Source organism: Leiobunum rupestre, chromosome 6 (assembly GCF_980474605.1).
Source record: "Leiobunum rupestre chromosome 6, qqLeiRupe1.1.hap1, whole genome shotgun sequence".
NCBI classification, from domain to species: domain Eukaryota; kingdom Metazoa; phylum Arthropoda; class Arachnida; order Opiliones; family Sclerosomatidae; genus Leiobunum; species Leiobunum rupestre.
In genome coordinates, this window is record NC_143389.1 from 168,016 (window position 1) to 174,015 (window position 6,000).

A 6,000-nucleotide genomic window follows, 5' to 3' on the forward strand; every position below is an offset into this window, starting at 1 on the left:
TTTAAAGCTTAGGTTAATTTTAAAAGCTTAGGTTAATTTTTAAAGCTTAGGTTAATTTTTAAAGCTTAGGTTAATTTTTAAAGCTTAGGTTAATTTTTAAAGCTTAGGTTAATTTTTAAAGCTTAGGTTAATTTTTAAAGCTTAGGTTAATTTTTAAAGCTTAGGTTAATTTTTAAAGGATAAGGTTAGGTGCTGATTTAAGATAACATTCCACGCCCGACTATACCCAGCCCCATTCTTAAAAACAAGCTGGGCCGTCTATAACGCGACCTAGAGGACAGCCACAAGGCTCACTCCTTAAGCCTAAAACACCAAGCCTAACGCACCAAGCCTAGCGCACCAAGCCTAACGCATTAAGTAAAGTCTGTTGTGAAAATGTATTCTTTTAGTATTGGCGCCTGACGGCGGCGCGCACAAACTTCGCTCGAGCGCTGGGGGAGCGCGGCGCCTCCCCAGCACCATTCTTAAAAATCAAGCTGGGCCGTCTCTAACGCGACCTAGAGGACAGCACCAAGCCCAACGCATCGAGCCTAACGCACCAAGCCTAGTGGACCAGGCTTTACGCACCCAGTAAAGTCTGATGTGGAATATTTTCAAATTATTGGCGCCTCCCCATCCCCATTCTTAATAATCACGCTGGGCCAACTATAACGCGACCTAGCGGACCGCATCAACTATCGTCAACCCAATAATACTCCTACAAACCTTATAATATTTATAACCCAAAATCACCCACGTCACCTATGCCTTTTTTATTAACCTAATCAGAATAAACAAATCAAACAGCTAAGAATAGTTTTAAAGGCCTTCGTTCATTTTCCAGTCTTAGATTAATTTTTAGAGCTTAGGTTAATTTTTAAAGCTTAGGTTAATTTAAAAGCTTAGGTTAATTTTTAAAGCTTAGGTTAATTTTAAGGATAAGGTTAGGCGCTAATTTAAGATAACATTCCACGCCCGACTATACCCAGCCCCATTCTTAAAAATTAAGCTGCGCCGTCTATAACGCGACCTAGAGGACAGCACCAAGCCCAACGCATCGAGCCTAACGCACCAAGCCTAGTGGACCAGGCTTAACGCACCCAGTAAAGTCTGATGTAGAATATTTTCAAAGTATTGGCGCCTCCACAGCCCTATTCTTTATAATCACTCTGGGCCAACTATAACGCGACCTAGCGGACCGCATCAACTATCGTCAACCCAATAATACTCCTACAAACCTTATAATATTTATAACCCAAAATCACCCACGTCACCTATGCCCTTTTTTTATTAACCTAATCAGAATAAACAAATCAAACAGCTAAGAATAGTTTTAAAGGCCTTCGTTCATTTTCCAGTCTTAGATTAATTTTTAGAGCTTAGGTTAATTTTTAGAGCTTTGGTTAATTTTTAAAGCTTAGGTTAATTTAAAAGCTTAGGTTAATTTAAAAGCTTAGGTTAATTTTTAAAGCTCACGTTAATTTAAAAGCTTACGTTAATTTAAAAGCTTACGTTAATTTAAAAGCTTCGGTTAATTTTTAAAGCTTAGGTTAATTTTAAAAGCTTAGGTTAATTTTTAAAGCTTAGGTTAATTTTTAATACTTAGGTTAATTTTTAAAGCTTAGGTTAATTTTTAAAGCTTAGGTTAATTTTTAAAGCTTAGGTTAATTTTAAGGATAAGGTTTGGCGCTAATTTAAGATAACATTCCACGCCCGACTATACCCAGCCCCATTCTTAAAAATTAAGCTGCGCCGTCTATAACGCGACCTAGAGGACAGCACCTAGCCCAACGCATCGAGCCTAACGCACCAAGCCTAGTGGAGCAGGCTTAACGCACCCAGTAAAGTCTGATGTAGAATATTTTCAAAGTATTGGCGCCTCCACAGCCCTATTCTTTATAATCACTCTGGGCCAACTATAACGCGACCTAGCGGACCCCATCAACTATCGTCAACCCAATAATACTCCTACAAACCTTATAATATTTATAACCCAAAATCACCCACGTCACCAATGCCTTTTTTATTAACCTAATCAGAATAAACAAATCAAACAGCTAAGAATAGTTTTAAAGGCCTTCGTTCATTTTCCAGTCTTAGATTAATTTTTAGAGCTTAGGTTAATTTTTAAAGCTTAGGATAATTTTTAAAGCTTAGGGTAATTTTTAAAGCTTAGGTTAATTTTAAAGGATAAGGTTAGGCGCTAATTTAAGATAACATTCAACGCCCGACTATACCCAGCCCCATTCTTAAAAACAAGCTGGGCCGTCTATAACGCGACCTAGAGGACAGCACCAAGCCCAACGCATCGAGCCTAACGCACGAAGCCTAGTGGACCAGGCTTTACGCACCCAGTAAAGTCTGATGTGGAATATTTTCAAATTATTGGCGCCTCCCCATCCCCATTCTTAATAATCACGCTGGGCCAACTATAACGCGACCTAGCGGACCGCATCAACTATCGTCAACCCAATAATACTCCTACAAACCTTATAATATTTATAACCAAATTCACCTACGTCACCTATGCCTTTTTTATTAATCTAATAATAATAAACAAATCAAACAGCTAAGAATAGTTTTAAAGGCCTTCGTTCATTTTCCAGTCTTAGATTAATTTTTAGAGCTTAGGTTAATTTTTAGAGCTTTGGTTAATTTTTAAAGCTTAGGTTAATTTAAAAGCTTAGGTTAATTTAAAAGCTTAGGTTAATTTTTAAAGCTCACGTTAATTTAAAAGCTTACGTTAATTTAAAAGCTTACGTTAATTTAAAAGCTTAGGTTAATTTTTAAAGCTTAGGTTAATTTTAAAAGCTTAGGTTAATTTTTAAAGCTTAGGTTAATTTTTAAAGCTTAGGTTAATTTTTAAAGCTTAGGTTAATTTTTAAAGCTTAGGTTAATTTTTAAAGCTTAGGTTAATTTTTAAAGCTTAGGTTAATTTTTAAAGCTTAGGTTAATTTTTAAAGGATAAGGTTAGGTGCTAATTTAAGATAACATTCCACGCCCGACTATACCCAGCCCCATTCTTAAAAACAAGCTGGGCCGTCTATAACGCGACCTAGAGGACAGCACCAAGCCCAACGCATCGAGCCTAACGCACGAAGCCTAGTGGACCAGGCTTTACGCACCCAGTAAAGTCTGATGTGGAATATTTTCAAATTATTGGCGCCTCCCCATCCCCATTCTTAATAATCACGCTGGGCCAACTATAACGCGACCTAGCGAACCGCATCAACTATCGTCAACCCAATAATACTCCTACAAACCTTATAATATTTATAACCCAAATTCACCTACGTCACCTATGCCTTTTTTATTAACCTAATCAGAATAAACAAATCAAACAGCTAAGAATAGTTTTAAAGGCCTTCGTTCATTTTCCAGTCTTAGATTAATTTTTAGAGCTTAGGTTAATTTTTAAAGCTTAGGTTAATTTAAAAGCTTAGGTTAATTTTTAAAGCTTAGGTTAATTTAAAAGCTTAGGTTAATTTTTAAAGCTTAGGTTAATTTTAAGGATAAGGTTAGGCGCTAATTTAAGATAACATTCCACGCCCGACTATACCCAGCCCCATTCTTAAAAATTAAGCTGCGCCGTCTATAACGCGACCTAGAGGACAGCACCAAGCCCAACGCATCGAGCCTAACGCACCAAGCCTAGTGGACCAGGCTTAACGCACCCAGTAAAGTCTGATGTAGAATATTTTCAAAGTATTGGCGCCTCCACAGCCCTATTCTTTATAATTACTCTGGGCCAACTATAACGCGACCTAGCGGACCGCATCAACTATCGTCAACCCAATAATACTCCTACAAACCTTATAATATTTATAACCCAAAATCACCCACGTCACCTATGCCTTTTTTATTAACCTAATCAGAATAAACAAATCAAACAGCTAAGAATAGTTTTAAAGGCCTTCGTTCATTTTCCAGTCTTAGATTAATTTTTAGAGCTTAGGTTAATTTTTAAAGCTTAGATTAATTTTTAAAGCTTAGGTTAATTTTAAAGGATAAGGTTAGGCGCTAATTTAAGATAACATCCTACGCCCGACTATACCCAGCCCCATTCTTAAAAACAAGCTGGGCCGTCTATAACGCGACCTAGAGGACAGCACCAAGCCCAACGCATCGAGCCTAACGCACGAAGCCTAGTGGACCAGGCTTTACGCACCCAGTAAAGTCTGATGTGGAATATTTTCAAATTATTGGCGCCTCCCCATCCCCATTCTTAATAATCACGCTGGGCCAACTATAACGCGACCTAGCGGACCGCATCAACTATCGTCAACCCAATAATACTCCTACAAACCTTATAATATTTATAACCCAAATTCACCTACGTCACCTATGCCTTTTTTATTAATCTAATAATAATAAACAAATCAAACAGCTAAGAATAGTTTTAAAGGCCTTCGTTCATTTTCCAGTCTTAGATTAATTTTTAGAGCTTAGGTTAATTTTTAGAGCTTTGGTTAATTTTTAAAGCTTAGGTTAATTTAAAAGCTTAGGTTAATTTAAAAGCTTAGGTTAATTTTTAAAGCTCACGTTAATTTAAAAGCTTACGTTAATTTAAAAGCTTACGTTAATTTAAAAGCTTAGGTTAATTTTAAAAGCTTAGGTTAATTTTTAAAGCTTAGGTTAATTTTTAAAGCTTAGGTTAATTTTTAAAGCTTAGGTTAATTTTTAAAGCTTAGGTTAATTTTTAAAGCTTAGGTTAATTTTTAAAGCTTAGGTTAATTTTTAAAGCTTAGGTTAATTTTAAAAGCTTAGGTTAATTTTTAAAGCTCACGTTAATTTAAAAGCTTACGTTAATTTAAAAGCTTACGTTAATTTAAAAGCTTAGGTTAATTTTTAAAGCTTAGGTTAATTTTAAAAGCTTAGGTTAATTTTTAAAGCTTAGGTTAATTTTTAAAGCTTAGGTTAATTTTTAAAGCTTAGGTTAATTTTTAATACTTAGGTTAATTTTTAAAGCTTAGGTTAATTTTTAAAGCTTAGGTTAATTTTTAAAGCTTAGGTTAATTTTAAGGATAAGGTTAGGCGCTAATTTAAGATAACATTCCACGCCCGACTATACCCAGCCCCATTCTTAAAAATTAAGCTGCGCCGTCTATAACGCGACCTAGAGGACAGCACCTAGCCCAACGCATCGAGCCTAACGCACCAAGCCTAGTGGAGCAGGCTTAACGCACCCAGTAAAGTCTGATGTAGAATATTTTCAAAGTATTGGCGCCTCCCCATCCCCATTCTTAATAATCACGCTGGGCCAACTATAACGCGACCTAGCGGACCGCATCAACTATCGTCAACCCAATAATACTCCTACAAACCTTATAATATTTATAACCCAAAATCACCCACGTCACCTATGCCTTTTTTATTAACCTAATCAGAATAAACAAATCAAACAGCTAAGAATAGTTTTAAAGGCCTTCGTTCATTTTCCAGTCTTAGATTAATTTTTAGAGCTTAGGTTAATTTTTAAAGCTTAGGTTAATTTTAAAGCTTAGGTTAATTTTTAAAGCTTAGGTTAATTTTAAGGATAAGGTTAGGCGCTAATTTAAGATAACATTCCACGCCCGACTATACCCAGCCCCATTCTTAAAAATTAAGCTGCGCCGTCTATAACGCGACCTAGAGGACAGCACCAAGCCCAACGCATCGAGCCTAACGCACCAAGCCTAGTGGACCAGGCTTAACGCACCCAGTAAAGTCTGATGTAGAATATTTTCAAAGTATTGGCGCCTCCACAGCCCTATTCTTTATAATCACTCTGGGCCAACTATAACGCGACCTAGCGGACCGCATCAACTATCGTCAACCCAATAATACTCCTACAAACCTTATAATATTTATAACCCAAAATCACCCACGTCACCTATGCCCTTTTTTATTAACCTAATCAGAATAAACAAATCAAACAGCTAAGAATAGTTTTAAAGGCCTTCGTTCATTTTCCAGTCTTAGATTAATTTTTAGAGCTTAGGTTAATTTTTAGAGCTTTGGTTAATTTTTAAAGCTTAGGTT